The 20,297-nt window shown below is 42.9% G+C and overlaps 1 protein-coding gene across 1 annotated transcript in view; it reads left to right on the plus strand.

Moving 5' to 3' along the window:
• Positions 1 to 20,297, plus strand: part of GPR158 (G protein-coupled receptor 158) — a 120,655-nt gene that overhangs the window by 17,676 nt on the left and 82,682 nt on the right. The window lies entirely within an intron of this gene.

Genomic DNA, 20,297 nt, shown 5'->3' on the forward strand with positions numbered 1-20,297 from the left:
GGCTCTTGTAATAAATGGGCTGAACTTTCTATTTTGGGCATATGTCTAGTAATCACTTTTAAATGCATGGGCACAAATATATGTGCATGCACACCCACCCACATGATTCATGTACAGCCAGACTTGTGGCCCTTTATTTCAGTGCTAAACATACAAGGAAATGCACATAAAAAACCCCCAACAACATACATAGGAAAATAATAGCTTGGTTTGAATGTAATGCTAAGCCAAACTATGGCTTAGTGAGAACAAGCAAGTGTGCTGGTACACACTGGGAAAATTGTGGCTACTTTGCTCCTCGCATACTCTTGCTGATGCTCTATCAGGAGCTAAGTCATGATTTCGCTTAGTGTTATGTGTGACCCCAGGCTTGTGTTGTTTTAAGCAAACCTTGTAATCGAGGTTTGTTCTTGGCTTACTGCTCGTGGTTTGTTAGGGGAAGACAAACCATAAGCTCAGATTTGCATGTAATGCGGAGACAAACCACGGTTTAACTCCTGGTAGCAGTGCATTTAATTGCATTATTATATACATATTTGATCAGAACTAAACCCTACTGAATTCAATGAGATTTTCTCCCCTGGGGCCAACATGGTATCTCCAGATGTTGATGGACTGCAACCTCCATCATCCCTGACCATTTACTACCAGGCGTGGGCTGCTGGGAGCTGTATTTAGACAACATCTGGGATGGTACCTTGTTGACTGCTCTTGATCTACGGGATTCTAACCATGTGCCTGGGTTGGACCTTGAACGTAGTAGGCATGTATTTAAGTTACAACTTTGGATGCATGACTGGTTTTCAGGAGTATGCTTGTAGCATGTAGCCTGGTTCTGCTTACTTGGAAGTAGACATTGTGTTCAAGAGTACTCCCCTCCTAAGCAGGAGTGTAACGTATTCAGTGGTATTCAACCTATTTGGACTGGTAGGGAGATCAACAGTAGGTGGTGCTACAGCCAGTGACAGGCAGAGTCAACAAATTCTAGTGTTGTCCCCGTCCTCCTCCCTACTGGGTTCTACAGCGGCAACACTGAGAGTGACGAGGACGAAGCTGGCAGCCAGGGCTACCCCCTGAACTTGCCGTTAAGTAAGAAGGCAGGGAAGTGAGGGCAGATTGAGGGCAGTGCCTCATTTGCTCAAATGGATCAACCTCCACTGGGAGTATTTCAGCTGTAGAAACGAAAGACCAGGAGGGAAATGTCTGTAACATAGCAGAATGAAGAAAGAACAGCAAGGCAAATTCTATGGGGAAGGTCCTTAGCTCAATGGCAGAGTAGCTGCTTTGCACCAGAAGGTCCCAGGTTCAATCCCTAGCATCTCCAGGTAGGGCTGGGTGGGACCCTTCCTGAAACCCTGGAGAGCTTCTCCCAGTGTAGTCAATCCCGTGCTATCAAGCCAACTCAGTATAAGGCAGCTTCCTATGCTCTCTGACCCTGATCAGTCACTTATAAACCATTTGTTGTAACTTTTTGCTTTTGGCTAGCTGCACATGAAGGAGTTTGGGTTCACGTAAGGATCAGCATCTTTCAGAGACTTCCGAGATCCTGCCTCCTATTTTGGTTTTAAGAAAAACAACAACCAAGCAAAAGCCTGTTACTTTTGAACGATCTGAACGCTATAAATAGCTGTAATTATCTTCCGCATACAGCCTGAGTGATGGAGAACATAAGAAACAAGATTAATTACAACAGTAACAAATCAACCCTCGTATTTTTTTTATTTTTTTTATTGACAATACTGTCATCCTGGGCATGGCCACCAGAGACCCCGTTTGCCCTTCTCATCCTGCATATTTCTAAATATAGTGAATATTGCAAAAATAAAAAATAATATCCATATGTCTCTAGTGATTTACACCTTCAAAAGAAGTCAGAATCTAGGTGGCATTGTCCAGTACTCAATTCGGTAGTGGGGGATCAGGACCCTCCAGACCCAATACATTTTATAGTGGTCTCCTTAAATACTTTTTTTTTTTAGGGGAGTACGGGAAGCGTGATTTGTATACAGTTGTGTGAAGTCAGGCAGTTGGAGCTTGTGGGTTTTACTAAGTCCTTCCAAGATTTTCCTCCATACTTGGATTGTTGCCATTCCCAAGGGCATTCTCAGTGCTTGGAAGCAGGGAGTTTGCAGTGACACTGTGACAATATTATTATTATTATTATTATTATTATTATTATTATTATTATTATTATTATTATTAAATTTGTATACCTTCATCCAAATACCACAGGGTGGTTCACGACATAAAAATACAAAATGGGAACGCAAAATACACAATAAAATGAAAACAAACCAATAACCCCCTCCCCCCCCACAAGCACATTTAAAAGACCATAGAATAGTCAGTCCCTTTCATGAGCTGCAGAAAAGGGTTTCTTTTGAATTCCTCATTTCCCTAGAGTTGACCTCTATCAGGGGATGCCTTTGCCAGGGGAAAAGATATGAGGTTGTAAACTTTAAAAATGCGATGCCGAAATGAAATCCTGCTCCTGCTCCTGGAGCTGACATTTTGATATGGGCCTGGAATTCCGTTCGGGAGCATCTGAAGAGTGAATCCGCTGTTGGCTCTTAATTGTTTTGCGTGCAGAATAAATTCCAGTGCAGGTCTGCTGCTTGAGTTGTTTTTAGATCTCAGGAGCATGATGGAAAGCATGACAGGATGTAAGAAAGCAGGAGATCATGAATGATGCATAAGGATGTCTGCAGTTACTGAGCATTTCACCCTTAAAACTAGAACTCAGCTTTGTTTATTTTTCCGGGCCAAGCTAGACTGCATTTGCCTTTTTTGCATACTTGAATGGTGTGACCAAGTGGATGTTGTAAAACAGATTAAAACACCTTTAATGAGGTAGGGTCTATTTGAAGCATAGCAAAAGCTGGGACCCAGGTCAGTTTGCACTGCTGGGTGGGGGAACTTGGGGAGTAAGGATCAGTTTAACTTCTCTTGCAGCCAAACTAGGCATGGCACCACCCAAGCAATTTACCATGGCAAATAGCAGCCACTTGGGGCTGGGGCTGTAGCCCTCCAGATGATGATGGACTACAGCCCACCTTTGTCCCTGAGCATCAGCCCTGCTGTCTGGAGCTGATGGGAGTTGGAGCCTAGCAACCTCCAGGTGTGTGTGTGTGTGTGTGTGTGTGTGTCACAGGCTCCCTATTGCTTCCATTGGAGGAGGAAATATAGGCAATCCCCTCTTACAGACTGGGTTAACAATGAGAGGGGCTCGGAATTAAAAATAAAACAAAATATAGAATTCTTGCTTCATTGGCAAGGCGGAATCCAGAACATTTTCCACCCTCTCACACCTTTTCTTCTGCCTTTATTTTTAAGGTTGTGAGCTCAAAGTGTTTAGCACTCAAAGAGTCCACCTCCAGTAGAATCATAGAATTGTAGAGTTGGAAGGGACCCAAATGGTCATCTAGTCCAAACACATGCAATGCGGGAATCTCAGCTACAGCATCCATGATAGATGGCCACCCAACCTCTGCTTAAAAGCCTCCAAGGAAGGAGACTCTTCCACCTCCCAAAGGAGTCCATTCCACTGTCGAACAACTCTTAACTGTCAAAAAGTTTTTCCAGATGTTTAGTTGGAATCTCCTTTCTTGTAACTTGAAGCCTTTGGTTCAAGTCCTACCCTCCACAACAGGAGAAAACAAGCTTGTTGCATCTTCCATATGACAGCCCTTGAGATATTTGAAGGTGGCTATCATATCTCCTCTCAAGTCTCCTCTTTTCCAGTAGTTAAAATGTCATTATTATGATTATTTTACTATTATGCTTTGTATTATGTTGTTGTTGTTGTTGTTTGTTGTTGTTATGCTGCATAGACTATGTTCTTAATGTTGTACACCACCCTGGGATCTTTGGATGAAGGGTGGTAGATAAATTGAATTAAGAAGAACAACAACAAAGTAGTGCTTCCTCTCTTCCATTATGTAGGAACTGGGTTGCTGCAAATTTTAGCAAACTCTCAATAGGAATGTTGCATTGGTACCTTGGGAATGGATGCTTCACCTGGAAGTAGCCTTTAGCCAGGTGTGAGGAACCTTTGGCCCTTCAGAAGCTGTTGAACTACAACTCCCATCATCCCTGGCCAGTGGCCATGGTTGCTGGGACTGATGAATGTTGTAGTTCAACAACATCTGGAAGGCCCAAGGTTCCCCACAGCTTCTTAAAACAGCTTTCATTCATTGGCCTGGTGGTGCTCTCCACATGTTTTGGACTACAATGACCTGGGTGTGTGTGTGTGTGTGTGTGATGGGAATTGTAGTCTAAAGCATCTGGAGGGCACCAGGGTGGAGAAGGCTCCTTTTAACTGCTTAACAGAAACTTGACATTGCTGAAGCCTGGCCTGTTACCAGCTTTCTAAAATGAAAGGACACTAGTAAATAGGAATAATGGCATGAAAAACGAAATGGAAACAGCAAGGATTTGACATTTAGTTTGCTTAATGAATGGTGGTGTAGCCAGTATTCTGTTCACATTTGGGACTGCCTTATGAAAGGCAGATCAAGGGTGCCAAGGGGCTAGGTTTCTATTTACACTCTTTTCAGAAAGAGCAAAGCGAGAATAAGTAGGTCATGGTGACGGGAAGATTTTGTGTGTTGCAGCTCTGGAGAATGTACTGCATGCTGAACAGAGAAGGGCAGCTCAACTGATAAAGAGGGATGGAGCATTTCACACAAGAAGAACAGCGTACATTAGGGCTTTTTTTTTGCATTTAGAAGGAATGATTACTTTAAAGGTACGGTAGAGATTTACCAAATGGTATAGAGGGATTAAGCAGAGACAAGTTATTTCTTGCAAAACATTTGAAGTTTGGCTCATCCACAGGAATTGATGAGCAGTACTGACAGGACTCTTTCAAACCATGCACAATTCTCAGTCTAAGTGCCAAGCTGGACATGGAGCAATTCACACAATTAGCAAGTGTGTGGATGATTTTTAAATATGCAAATAGCAAGCATGGGGGGCGGGGGCTGATCTAAACTTGGACTTTGATGAGGTAGGGCAGAAAAGAGTGTTACATCTTTTGCCCATCACACCTGCTATTTGCACTGGAACGCAAACTCCCATTTGCACCTGTAGAAGCCTATCTTCCAGCACTAATAGCAGATACAGTGTATGTGATCTGGATTGTGACCCCAGTGGGACCCCCCATTAGGGGATTCTACCTGTTATTTGTGCCAGAAAGAAAGCTGCCATTGGTGCCAATGGGAGCTTTCCTTCATGTGCAAATGGCAGACACAAAGAATTTGGGTGGGAGACAACAATACAGATCTGGATTGGGACCACAGTGGGAGGTGAAGTGTTAAACCTCTGTACCTTCACCAGCTCCCTGATCCAAACTGGGGTTACCTCAGCAGATTTACTTTAAACACAAGCACGCATGAACCCACGCAATCACACACCCAGCGGTTGAGAACGGCATAAATGGTTTCACACCTGATTTGGCCATGAGAGCTGGTGTACTGCAACGAATGGAGTGCTGGGCTCAGACCAGGGAGGTCTCAGCTCAAGTCCTAAAGCTCTGTATAAACATTTCCTTATACTCATGTTCATCTCATAGATTCAGCTTGCATTTAAAGGTGAACCACTGTAACTGGCACTTTCGAAACAATACGCAAGCTGAAACACACCTGCCCTTCAAAATTCACATGTCTCTGCATTTTGCAGTGCTGTTTTCCAGCCGAGTAATGTGGACAAATTAATTGTTCATGGCCCCCTATGGTTTGAATGCGTGGCTTGTATCTACCATGAGCTATGCATTCAGTATTGTGGGCCAAATTTTATGGAGCTTCCTTTCAGTTGAGGTCAGACAGATCTCCCTCGTTGTTGAACTTCTAGCACCTACTTAATACTTTCTTTTTTTGTTATGATTTCACTAGGTGCTATAGCTGAATTCTGATTTTATAGTTTAAATTAATTTTTATCTTCCTTGTCCTAAGCTTCTGTATGTCAGAGACCTTAAGCTTTATATAAATTGTCGAAATGATAATGATAGATTAGAAGGTGGCATGCAGGGGGCGACAGGAGACTGCAGGGGGAGTAGCAAATTGGCAAAAAACAAAATAAAATGGCTCCCTTCCTTTAGTTTTGTTTGAGATAGCTGCTGGATTCAAAGCTCTTCTGTCAATGCACCAATTGGATTCCGCCTAACAATAGTATATTTATTTATTCAATTTCTAACCCTCCTTTTTTCTCCAAGGAGCTGCCCACAACAATCCTGTGAGATAGGTTAGGCTGTAAGGTAGTGACTTGCCCAAGGCTGCCCAGTGAGCTTCATGGCAGAATGGGGATTTGAACCCTGGTCTTCCAGGTCCTAGTCCGACACTCTAACAACTACACCACGCCTGTCACTCCATATCTGGCCCACTGTGTCCAATCTTAAAGAGCAGCTTGGATCTGTCCTTTTAAATTGTCTCATCGCACCATTTTGAATTGCGCATGGCTCTTTGTCTCAGGTTGTTGGCGAAGCATCCCAGATGATAAGCTATACTTAGCAAGTGTGATAGTGACTCATTAAAGTTTTGAGTCTTAAGTTATTTGTGAGAACACAAGAATGCAGGTGGAAAATATAGGTGTTGTGACGTGAAATAAATAAATAGAACTGCGCGCCACCTTCTGTTCTTTCTTAATTTGGGCAGTGACATTCTGTATATTAAAAAGCTGCCGCATTCCCTCTTTGCACACAATGTTAGTGGATTAACATCTTCTACTATGGGCGAGTCTCAAGTTGAACAAAATGTATGATGTGGCAATACACCCTCTAAGGGCTAAGAAGAATTCATGCACCTGATGCCAACGTCATTATGAGTAATAGGATAGTAAGAAAAATGAGTTCTCTTAGGAAACCTGACAGCTTAAATTAGGTCCCAGGAGCGCAATATCCATCTTGAAATGCCACCAACCGTTTGGAAGCAGAAGAAATACAAAGGCTAGCCAAATGAATATTTTGTTGCTGTTGGGTGTGTGTGTGTGTGTATGTATTAATGCAATCCTTTTACTCTAACTTCTGATGGTGCTGACTTATTGGCAGTGTTTCATCTCAAACTGTAATGTCAGAATCTTATGCTAGATGTCATTAAAGAGAGAGATAGAAAAAAAGAAAGAAAGAAAGAAAGAAAGAAAGTTGAGCCTCCTGGGAGATTCCTGGGAGAGCCAGTGTGGTGTAGTGGTTAAGAGTGGCAGTCTTGTAATCTGGGGAACCGGGTTCGTGTCTCCACTCCTCCACATGCAGCTGCTGGGTGACCTTGGGCTAGTCACACTTCTCTGAAGTCTCTCAGCCCCATTCACCTCACAGAGTGTTTGTTGTGGGGGAGGAAGGGAAAGGAGAATGTTAGCCACTTTGAGACTCCTTCGGGTAGTGAAAAGCGGGATATCAAATCCGAACTCCTCTCCTCCTCCTCCTCCTCCCTCCTCCTCCTCCTCCTCCTCTTCTTCTTCTTCTTCTTCTTCTTCTTCTTCTTCTTCTTCTTCTTCTTCTCTGCAAGCAATATGGGGTTTGATCTCTAGCTATACTATCAAAATACTATTTTTTCTATACCACATGTCTTTTTTTTTTTTTTTTTTAAAAAAGAAGAGTTGTAGTTGCATACAACCTGATCTTAGAATATGAATTGTGAGTACCACCTCTCCATGGTAGAACTATGCTGCTTCTTGATAACGGGGTGGGGGAAGAGCTTTAATTTAAGACATCAATATGCCACGTAACTATTTCTATGCAGCATTTCAATTTCATTGTCTGTATATATTGGGCGCGTAATTGCACACTGTCAAACGATGCTCCTGTTCTGTCCCTTTTTCTATGCAGTCATACATCTGGCCAGCAATTCGCTTTACCCCCCAAGAAGTGCTACATGGAAATGATTTTAGGTGTCTTGAGTAGGTCTGCATTAAGCCAATTTAGAAAATGAAAGGAAAAAGGAAGAGTTCAGTCTCTAGGAAGATTTCATGCATTCGTACAAACAGTACTGTATAGGAAAGGAGGTAGTTGTGTGTGTCTTCTGTAAGCTACAGGGTGGTTCATTAGATGTGCTAAAAAGTAAATTCTAATCCAGTGGGAGGGGCAGCTTGTGTTGCTTAGCTTGAGTTCATGCAGATGACAAGGAAGGAGGAAGATGCGAAAGGGCGTGTTGAGAGAGAAAGAGAGAGAGAGAGAGAGAGAGAGAGAGAGAGAGAGAAAGGGGGTTGGAGAGAGTGAGCAAGGAGTGTGTGTCCTGTTTGATGTAATATTCTTTCAGCCCTGGTGCTCTTGAAGGTAGCTGTCTCCATGAAACAGACACACACTTACACACACACACACACACACACACACACACACACACACTTGGAATTACAAGGATGAGATCCAGGCTCGCTGATAGATGGTGCAGCTCCCACTAACAGTTCACATAGATTTGGAGGTTGGCAAACAGGAGGCATGCTGATAGCTTTAGTAAAGCTGTTCAGAATTTGCTAACAATGAGTTGCTTTCTTTGATTGCCAGGTGGTAGTTAGGAGATGCTAGGTAGAAATGTTGGACAGTGTTCTCGAAGCTACTAACATGAGTTTGGCCAAACTGCGAGAGGCAGTGAAGGATAGGCGTGCCTGGCGTGCTCTGGTCCATGGGGTCACGAAGAGTCGGACACGACTGAACGACTGAACAACAACAACAACAACAACAACAACAAGGTAGAAATGGGACACACATTGTTCTATGCTAGTAGACACCTCACTTTGACGGAGGATGTTTCCTCTAGGTAGGATAGGAGCTTGGTGGATGCTTCAGTCAGCTACACGTAGAATCAAAGATGGAATCATAGAATCATATGACTTTTGCATGCGGAAGGTCCCAGGTTCAGTTCCCAGAATCTCCAGGTGGACCTGGGAAAGATTCCCTGCCTGAAACCCCGGAGAGCCACTGCCAGTCAGTGTAGGAAATACTAGATGGTCAGTGGTCTAACTTGGTGTAAGGCTTGTCTGTGCCTCTCTGCCTACCAAATATGCTCTCCACAGGGAGGTTTATCAGGTGTTGAACTTGATGACATTTTGGAACCAGCTGAAGATTTATTTATTCATTTATTTTAAATTTGCCTGGGTAACTGTGTCACGTGCTGCCTCTGTATCCTTTCTGTTGAATGTGATGCTTGGCTTCTTAAAACTGCTCTTCCTTTTCACTCTCTTTGGCCCAGTTGTTGTTATACTTCTGGTTTCGTGTTTATGTGTCTATCGTTCTGCTGTAAGCCACCCTGGGAGTTATGAAGAGCAGCATAAAAAATATTTGCAATAAATCCTGGAAGAAGGGGCAGATTGATGCACAATAGCACACTGTGACGGCACATGTTTTGTGTCCCAATAACGGCTGTTGCTGACATGGCTTGCTCTTCGGAAGTTAGTAGTCCCTTTGGAGTTCTGTAGTCTGTCCCCCACAACGAGACTTTCCAAGTGCTTAGGAAATGAGACAAAGATGTAAAAAAAGTAAACATAGAAAAACTGGCTGGAAGCAGTCGTTTTATTGTCTTGTTTTGATTGAACAATTGTTTTTTCTTATTGTGTGTGGGTTTTTTTTTTTAAAAAAATGTAATATGCTGTTCGCTTGGGGACCCCTTGGAGTCGAAAAGAGGTATACAAATAAACTGTAATGATAAAAACCCCTCATTTTATAAATAACATTGCTGCAAAAGCCAGTGGGATGTGTTAGAGACACTTGTGAAAAATACTGTGGAAACGAGCGCCTTCCACCGTTAACATTCTCTGGGCTTGTTTGGGTTGCCATTTGGCGTTTGCGGGGCTGTTTGCCTAGAACAGAGCGTGGGACCACTTTGCTTTATTGTCGCCTCCTGGTTCTAGGAGACAGCAGGGCAGGGGGTGGGGGTGGCCTGCCCCTTGCCTGAACAGCTTCTTTCCCCACTTCCAACATTTCTTGTGCCCCCTCGTCCGTCTCTGAATGCTAAGACCCTTCCCTTCTTCTGCCTTGCTGGTGGCACCAAACCCTATAAATTGCTGGCCCCCTCTCCTGGGTCACCTCCACCACATATTTGCCAGAGCCTTACCAGTCCCTGACACTAAGGGGCTGGAGATACTGAGAAACCAGAACCTCAGAGGCCCCCACCAAATTCTTCTTCAGGTGTTCAGGGCAAATGCACAGGGAATTTTGAGAAGGGGGAGGTTCAATTAGTCATCCCTGTAAACCACTTTGAAGCCTTCTTTCTTTCTTTCTTTCTTTCTTTCTTTCTTTCTTTCTTTCTTTCCTTCTTTCTTTCTTTCTTTTCTTTTTCCAATCAAGCGGTATATAGCACATTTTATGTAGAAGAAGAAGAAGAGTTTGGATTTGATATCCCGCTTTTCACTACCCGAAGGAGTCTCAAAGCGGCTAACATTCTCCTTTCCCTTCCTCCCCCACAACAAACACTCTGTGAGGTGAGTGGGGCTGAGAGACTTCAGAGAAGTGTGACTAGCCCAAGGTCACCCAGCAGCTGCATGTGGAGGAGTGGAGACGCGAACCCGGTTCCCCAGATAACGAGTCTACCACTCTTAACCACTACACCAAACTGTAATAAATAAGTAATAAATAAGTAAAATGCTTTGGCTTCCTTGTGAAAATAAACACTTCACTATTGCAAGGCTCTAATTTCTGAAATGTTTCTCTGTGTCAATTCTCTCTCCCTGTGCGGTTTGCAACAATTTCATTTATCAAATATATTTTTGTCTTGGCTTGTTTCGTTCTGGCTTTTTACACCAGGGTTGGCAAAACCAATAGGTTTTTCCTCGATAAATGTTCATTTGTTGAGAAAGCACCAGGTGCCTGGAGATGTGCGCAGTTTTAATGCAGTGAACAGGACTGTACTTGGCACTGAATGATGATGGCAATCCCATGATCAATTGATAGTCATTTAGTCAGTTTTTTAAAAAAACAAAACAAAAATCTATGTTTAAGTCGTTGACTATCTCTTTAAAAACTTAAGAGAACTGCTTTTTCTAAATTAAAAAATAGGTGCATTTTATCAATTGCTGAAAGCTTCCCAAATGAAGATCTGCACAGTCACCGACAGGAAAATGCTCCAGAAGGTCATAACCACAGCCCAAAAGATTATTGGTCATCCTCTCCCATCTTTGGACGAACTATATAGCTCCCGTTGTCTCAAAAAAGCAAACATTTTACAGGATTCATCTCATCCTGGATATAGTCTGTTTGCACCGTTGCCTTCGGGCAAGAGATACAGAACAATTAAATCAAGAACAAATAGACTAAAAAACAGTTTTTTATCCAAGAGCTATAACTATTTTAAAAGCTGTAACCAAATGATATGATCTTTGGGGAGTCGTGATGGATGGTATGTATGTGTATGTGTGGTTGTAAATGTATAAATGTGTATATGTGGCTGTAAATGTGGGATGGCATTCAATTTCATTGTACTACATACAATGACAATAAAATATCTATCTATCATCTATCTATCTATCATCTATCTATCTATCATTGTGCTTTATAGGAAAAGCCCATATAGGAGAGCAACTTGGTGGTGTTTAGGCCTTCCTCCCATAACAGTTAAAGAAAGACAGAGGCTTGTCAAAGCTTTCAGTGAAAAGTGGAGCTTTGCAAAATACGTTTTTCAACATAAAGAAAAAGTGGGTTGCTTAGCTACAGCTCTTCAGCCGCCGCCGCCACTCTTTAAAAATAATAAACAATTAACAATATGGCCTAGTTCATACTTTTCATAGCTCCAGTGCAACTACTGAAAGGGAGCAGTATATGAAGCCACTCTTGGGCTTGCAACCCAGTGAAGAATGCACGGAGTCGCTAATGGGTGTTGTGAGAACTGGCATCTCCAGATGGACTATCCACACGTTGATGCCAAATTAGCACAGTCACAAAGGTTGAACAATGAGGGCCTAGGCTCCTGCACAAGGGACATTCATTGAATGTTGAATGTTGGAGGTTTCCGGACAGAGAAAAGAAAGTACTTCTTCACACAGTGAAGAAAATATGGAATGTGCTCCTACAAGAAATAGCGATGGCCACCAATTTGGATGGCTTTAAAAGAGGTTTAGACAGATTCATGGATCAAGATAGCTCAGATATTGTTTATTGCACACAGACACAACCAAAATTTGCGCATTTTACATTTCAAAGGGGAATAGCTCAGCACCAATGCATATTCGCTAACATCAGTGAGGATAACTCAGACTTGAGCATCATCAGTTCACACAAGTGGACTATGGACTTTGGACTGTGTGTACAAGGTACTTTAAAAGAGCAGAAGCAAAAAAGAGACTGCTCTAAGCAGAGCTGTAGCTACGGGGGTGGGGTGGGGTGGGGTGGGGGGGCTAGCCAGGTGTTTTGCTCCCAGTAAGACCCCAAAGGGTGCCATTGACGCTCTCAGCCTGTGTGTGTGTGTATGCAAATGTATATTGGTGTGGGTGGGTGCCAAACTGAGTCTTTGACCTGGGTGAAATAAAGCCTAATTCTGCCCCTGCCCCTACCATCTAATTTCAAAAGTTGAGAAGGAGAAAGCAGGCCAGGAATAATAAATAATGGAGCAAATGTGATAGGATGTGCCTAGACTTTGCTTCATTTTTAGGTGGGACTCCCAAAAGGTTTCCACCATAGGTCGCCCTTGTTATGCCACCATCTCATCTCCCCTGCCCCCCCCAAGTCAATTGGTATCAACTTCGATTTCATTGTAAAAACCAGCCCATAAAATGGTTATTTATATATGAGTCGGCTCTCGGTTCTTTTCCATAAATACGTTTCTACCCTTAGGGGTTTTGCTTTGCAATTTCACCAGCGCTTGTCCGTGTGTATTCAGCCGGTTCCCTTTATGACATTTCTCTCCTGCTCACTTAGCCCCACGGAGGGGAGCTGGGTTCTGTGTCAGATGTGTGGCTGTCATCAAGCCGAACCTCAAGGCCCTTGCTGGTGCCATTGGTAGAAGGCCCCCTTGGTAATGCTGTAATTTAAATTTTGGAGGAAGAGACAAATGGGATGTGCTCCTCTTTCTCAACAATGGCTAATAGGCTTCCCATTCAGCAGATCAATCTTCCTTTATCACTTTCATTGATCCTGTCCTCCTGAGCTCTTTGTTCAATTTATTGTACTGTGCAAGCAGCACATTTTTTATAAAGTGGCTTTATGGATGCGGTCCAGATAGTGGAGGTCAAATGAGTTTATGGGAAGGTATAGATTCTAACCTTTTGAAACACAGCTTTGTATAGTCTGAGGAAAAGAAAATACCTATTTATTTCTCCTCTCTCTCTCTCTTAGAATATTAACTCCAAGGGGAAAAAATGTGTCCAATAATAAGATCCATCAATTCCCCTTATTTGTCACAATTCCCACTGCTGCAAGTGCTTTACAATGTGTTCTTCTTCTTTCTTTTTTAATCCTCCCCTTGTTACATCATATTTTCAAAATGTGCCATTACTTCCTTAGCATGTGGCATCTAGTTATTTCCATGGATCAGCCTCATCTGCTGGGAAAATTGAGAGCAGTACTTATATTTAAGTAATAAAATTAATTCAGGCTGCCAGGTTACACCGGCTCAGGAGATAATCTCGGAGCACCCAATTATGAATTATTTTTGAAGCTATGCAAATGGAAAAATGAGCAAGAAGAGTAAACGGCTTTGAGCTTTCAAAGGAAGAGTTATATATATTTCGTGAACTTGATTTTTCTGAATGCTGGTTCTTATGTAACCCAAATGGCCCCTTCCGCACAGGAAAGGCAGATTTGGACTGGCTCAAGGAATTCCCAAGGTTGGCAGAAGTATTGGGCAGTATTCAGCTAAGTTTCATTTGGGGTAGACCCATTGCAATGAATGAACACAACTAAAAACACTATCCTGTACAATAAGCTTGCAGCTTACACACATTGAACTTGTGTGCATTCAGCTTTATGTGCATGGCTGTGTGTGTGTGTGTGTGTGTGTGTGTAGAGAGAGAGGGGGGGGGAAATACCACCTAATTTTTAAAAAGAAAAACACACTGGAGAGGGGGAAGGCTAAAAGACAGAGTGAACAAATTGTGTGTAATTGTGTGTGTGTGTGTGTGTGTGTGTGTAAGTGTAAGTAATGGAGAAGCTGGAACTCTTGCAGAGAAGCACTCCACGCTTGGTTGTGGGTCCCACATGTGGGATACAAGGCCAATACACAGCAGGAAGCGAAATTAAAGACCAGGCACTTTTCAGCTTGCCAGCTTATTGCTTATAACTGGATGGCCTTAAAGGGAGCGAGTGAGCTGTGCTAGCAGTTTTATGTGTTCATACAAAATTGTGGTTTGTACCAGGTGCAGTGCTGCTTTAGAATGGCAAAGTGGAAACTTCCTTGAAGTATAAGGGTCTCTAGGGTGCGCCCAATTACAAGTTCATCTCTCTGCTCTGTTTACTTGTATTTGCTTGTTTTCACTCTCCTCTTCCCCTCCTCTCTTGCTTCTCCTGGTGACTAGGCTTCTCTTTTCCCTTCTGCCTTCCTCAGCTCTTTCTTGCTTCTTTGACAGTATTCCCCATCATTGGACCGTGTGTGTGTGTGTGTGTGTGTGTGTGTGTGTTTTCTATCCATTGAGGAATGTCCTAACAAATCTGATTCACCGGTGAGGCTCAAGCGTTTATTTATTTTAATGTGCCTTGGAGATTATGGGTGGCTCCCTGATTTGACTTTCACTTAAGAGCAACCCTTCTTGATTTTGACCAAGGATGGGGAACCTTGGCCTTCCAGATGTTGTGGAACTACAGTTCCTATCCTCCCCGACTGTTTGCTGATGGATGCTCATGGGAGTTTTAGTCCTTCGAACTAAAACTCCCTGGTTTAGACCCAATACTCCATCTCCCAATGACATGGTTTCTCTTTCCCCAAAATTCCCATGCTTTATAAGTTACGTATTTTGCAAATTCTTATTTCCTATTCCTTCTTCCCCACCCCTCCTCTTACTGTGTCTTATAGATATTTAGGTTGTAAAGTCTTCAAACTGAGGCTTGTCCCTTTTAAAGAGTTGTGTGAAGTGTGCAGTTTATTTTAGACTGCAATACCTATCCACACTTATCAGGAAGTATGCCCCATTTAACTCATTGGGACTTAGCTTTCAGTAAGCATGCATAGGCTCAAATGGTTAAGCAATATTCTGTTGATTGAATTGAGTTATTGTCATCCTTCAGGTGCTGCTAAACTACAACTTCCATCATCTTTGGCCACTGGCTGGGACTGATGGGAGTTGGAGCCCAACAAAACCTGGAGGCCCACAGGTTCCCCACCCTTGTTCTATGGAATAGCTAACTGTTTTGAATCATGCACAACTTCTTTTGTGTGTTACATTGTATAGGTTGCACACCTGGTTATGTGCTTCTACAGAAACAAGGTAAATGGGAGATCACTGCTAACACTTCCCCCCTCCAGTCCAATAATGTTCTTCTCCTACATGACTCTATAGAAAAAGATACCATGGGACCTAATGCCTCTAATAAAATTAATACAAATGACACTTAATATGGGTACGAGGAGACACATGACCTTCCTTGACTTTGCATTGGTCTTAAATCATCCATCTCTCCTGTTCCATCCTCTTTGACAACTAATTTAAAAATTCAAAAGGTGTATGTAATGGATGGCTTGTGATGCTCTTTCTAGGAGTAGAAACAGGTGCAAACATTTGTCTAGGGATTTAGTTTAGTCCTGGAGATGACCCGAGTAAATGAAGCCAAATTCCCTTGGTGATGCCATTTCTCTGTAATCTCCAATTTATTCATTTATTTAAAAGCACCTAAAGGTAAAGGTACCCCTGACCATTAGGTCCAGTTGTGGATGACTCTGGGGTTGCGGTGCTCATCTTGCTCTGTAGGCCAAGGGAGCTGGCATTTGTCCGCAGACAGCTTCTGGGTCATGTGGCCAGCATGACTAAGCCGCTTCTGGCGAACCAGAGCAGCGCACAGAAACACCGTTTACCTTCCCGCCAGAGCGGTACCTACTTATCTACTTGAACTTGACGAGCTGGGACCGAACAACAGGAGCTCACCCCGTCGTGGGGATTCGAACCGCCGACCTTCTGATCAGCAAGCCCTAGGCTCTGTGGTTTAGACCACTAGGATGCAAATATGAGTCAGACCACTCAGGGTGGCTAACAAGATAGTGCATTAAATACAAATAGAACAATATCAACACAGTGAAATAAATAATCATAAAACAGACAGTAAAGGTGGCAATGATTCATAAATCCCCAGCCTTCAGTAAAACTTAACTTCAGCAGTCCATCAGCTCCAAGGGGAGCACAGTGACAGTATACATGCCACATCATGGATAGGCCACCAGAAATAGTATGGTGTGGTTGTTTTATGGAGGTTGGCTGGTAAGGAAGCCCAGAGTTGTGGGACCTCCATAGAGAATGGACTGTCCCTCCTGCTTGTCAATTGTGCTGTTCATAGTGATGGACAAGCGTGAAGAGTCTCTGCTGTCAGTCTTAACATGTGGACAGGTTGATGTGGATGCAGGCAGTCCTCCAAATAACTTGGACCCAAACAATTTAAGGCGTTAAAGGTTAAAACCAGCACTTTTTAATTGGGCTTGGAAACAGACAACGTAGCTGCTACAGCAATGATATTGCATGCTCTGGCCACCTTGCTCCTATCAGTACCTGTGTAGGCATCTGGTTGGTCACTGTGAGAACAGGATGCTGGACTAGATGAGCCATTAGCCTGATCTGGCAGGTTCAACTCAACATATTGAAAAGGGCCATAGCTCAGAGGTAGAACATATGATTTGCATGCGGGAGGTTCTAAGTTTAATCCCCAGCATCTCCAGTTAGGGCCGGGAAAAATTCCCTAACTGAAATCCTGGAAAGCTGCTGCCAGTCCGTGTTGACAGCATTGAGCTAGATGGACCAACTGGTCTGACTTCATAGAATGTTCCTAAAACCATCAACTTCCCTACCTGTAACAAGTCTAAGCAGAAGAGCCATACTGAAAAGTTTTTTTTTGGGGGGGGGCTGTGATAGCTATATGAGCAATACAGTTGTAGACATCACCAACTGCAGCACCCAAGGAGGAACACAATAATGTTGCTATGTTTTATTTTAGAATATGTAAAGTGGCTTGGAGGGGAAATATAGACAATTGCAATGTGTTCTTTATTCAGCATAATCTTGAAACTCATTTGGCATATGGAAACAATCAAAATTTGTTGTACTGACCAATGACAATACATAGATCACTTGCCAACACCCATTCTTCAGTGAGTGTAAGGAATTATGGGATAGGAGGGCACCTGCATTGCTCGTTCATGACAATTGTTTGGAGATTTATCATCCTGACTGTAGACTTCTCCGAGTATCTCATACCTGGACTTGGATTCTGGGGTCCTTCTGAGTCAGCCAAGCTAACAACTTATTTGATGAGACTGACTTCAGAACCATGAATTGTGGACAGCTCCCTGCTCATTTTCTGCATTCTTTGACTTGGGCTTATGCAATTTCTAAGTGTCACTCCCCTCCCTTTCAAAGGGCTATTCCTTATGAACAACAGAGATTTCATATATTTGTTTTAAATTTCAATGTAAATTATGCAGAAGAAAAGAGTTTTGTGAGAATTGAATTTTTCTTTTTTCCTTTAATGCCTGCTGCCCGCTTCACTTACTTCATGTGCTTGCTGCCTTCATTCTCTATGCAGACAGTGCCTGGGACAATGCAATGCCACTTTAGAACCACTCTGCTCTTCAAAAGGAATATACAAAAATAACAGCATCTTGCTCAACAGTTTCTATTGGAATCACATCTGCTTCCTTTAGCGGCAGCCGAACTTCCTGTTAAAGCTATAGAGTCAACTTGTTCTGAGAGGAGAAGCAATATAGGATGCACAGATCTGGAGAATAAAATTAAGTAGCAATGAATGCAGTTAAGGATTGGGGGGGAAATCTAAATGGGGAGGAAGGGAAAAGAATGAAATGCAGGTGTTGACCCTGTAAAATAGCTTGAGTGAGGTTCTGTCCACACAACTGCTTTCCCCCTCCCACTGTGAGCAAGTTGTGTTTGCAGCCAACCTACATATTGTGTATATATTGTTTTATTTTTTGGAAGGTTGCATTTGTATCGTTACATGTTTGGAAGGTTTGGACAGGAAAAGGTTAATGAGGCCAAAATGTCTGCAGATGCCCCTTAACAATTAGTGGCAAAGCTGTCAGGCTCCTTTTCTGTATAAAATTATCCACAGTATGGAGAAAGTGAGCGGAGGACAGTTGTCCTACCTCGTTCATAACACCAGATCTCTGGGACATCCAATTAAGCTTAACATTGGAATATTAAGAACAGAGAAAAGAAAGTATTTATTCATGCAGAGCATAGTTAAACTGTGCAGCTCATTCCCCCAAGACACAGTGGTGCCCATGGCCCTCAACTTGGATGCCTTTAAAAGAGGTTTAGATGAATTCATGGAGGGATAAGGCCATCACTGGCTCCTAACCTTGATGGCTACGCTTGACCTCCACTGCTGGAGGCACAATGTTTCTGAATTCCAGTTGCCAGAAACCACAGAAAGGAGAGACTGCAGTTGCACTCAGGTCCTGCTTGCTGGGCTTCCCATAGGCATATCATTGACACAGGATGCTGTGTCCAACTAGGACCTGGGAGACCAGGGTTCAACCACCACCCCTTGGCCATGAAGTTCACTGGGTTGCCTCTGGCCAATCACTGCCTCTCAGTCTAGCCTACCTCACAGGGTTGTTGTAGATTAAATGGGGATGTGTTCCATCTTGAGCTCCTTGGAGAAAAAGGCGGGATATAAATTTGCAAGATAACAATATGAAGGATCATATTTCTGGGATCTTTCCAGTAAAACCAATTACCCTCTCCAATAAACAGAAATAAAGAGTGATTGATCATAAAATGTTGAGTCATTCTTGGAACACTTCCATCCATCTCCTCAGTTTGGCTCATGATAACATAGTGATCAGAAAGGACGATTTCTCTTATCCAAATCTGAAGGGCAGTCATCCTACTAATGCTGTACATATAGATTATTTATAAAACGTTTTAGCTTTTCAGACTCTATGGCTAGAAACAGCCCAGCAGGCATTTATCCCAACCCCTCATGCTGAGGCAGCCTCAGACCAATGCAACTCTGTTATCAAATTCACCTCAGTTCTTCTGCACCGCAAACAGCAGAGTCTCGGATCACTTAAGGATTTCGGTGAAGTGGCCAAGGAGCTTTTCTTGAATGAGATTTGCCTTACCTCTTTCCTCAACTCAGAGCAAGTTTCAATTCACTTGCTGTGCTCTGTCTAGAATGGCAATTTATGCTCCTGTTTGTGCTCTGAATAGGCGACAGGATTTTGTGATTTGGTGCTTGTGTTTTGAGTTAATTCTTGTGTTTCTCACTGTACAATGCGGGTTTCTAGTCCTGTTGATTTAGATAGGATCGTCTTCTCGCAATCTCCTTATTCACACACATCTAACCCTTGCAGGGCCTCATACAATGCAGCGATACCATCCTGAGACGCTGCACTCATGCAACATGACGACTTTGGATGTTGCACTGTTACAGCAACCCTTGTGGCCCATCATATACAGTTTTTTGCCTTGTGCAGCAGACCATAGTTCTCTCTGTATCCATGGCAACACATCACCCTTAATGAGCTATAGCTATGAACAAGAAAAAAAACCCCTCATTTCTACCCAAAGAATGTGGCATGTTTCCCATGAAAATGATTCAATTATATACCAGGAATGTGATAATTACTATTTTTAGCCTGTTTCTGTCTAAACACTCTCTAATTTCTGTTCTGTTTCTTCCCTCTGTCTGCTTGTTTTTGTTTTTCCTGCTGGGAAATGATTTCCAGCTTGAATTACTGTTGCTATGCTAATTAAGTTTGGTAGATGGAGGCATGTGGGAGAAGTTCATATAAGATCAATGAAAGCCACTTAGTCCAGAAATATTTTGGAGGGGAGGGGGGAGGGGCAATTCAATGCTTGCTCACATTGCTGCACTATTACTGCGGTCAATGGGTTTACCAGCTCCACGTGGTCAATAGATTGCTTCCTTACTCTCCATCGTTTCGATGATGGGGACCACCAAGCAGGGCTGTGGATATTCTCTGATTCCGCAGAATACGGAAAGTGGGGTGCAGTATTTATTGAGAATCTAAACTTTAAACACCTTGGGACCAGGACACCTGAAAGATTCTGTCATCCCCTACGTACTCAGACAATCACTGTGTTCCTCAGGAGAGGACATCCTCTTGTAAGGGCATTCCACATGTGTAAGAAGTTGATATTTTAGCATGGCAGCACCTACACTTGGGAACTAGCAGCCTATTGACACCAGGCAGGTGCCTTTTCCT

Source organism: Lacerta agilis, chromosome 12, assembly GCF_009819535.1.
Source record: "Lacerta agilis isolate rLacAgi1 chromosome 12, rLacAgi1.pri, whole genome shotgun sequence".
Lineage (NCBI taxonomy): Eukaryota > Metazoa > Chordata > Lepidosauria > Squamata > Lacertidae > Lacerta > Lacerta agilis.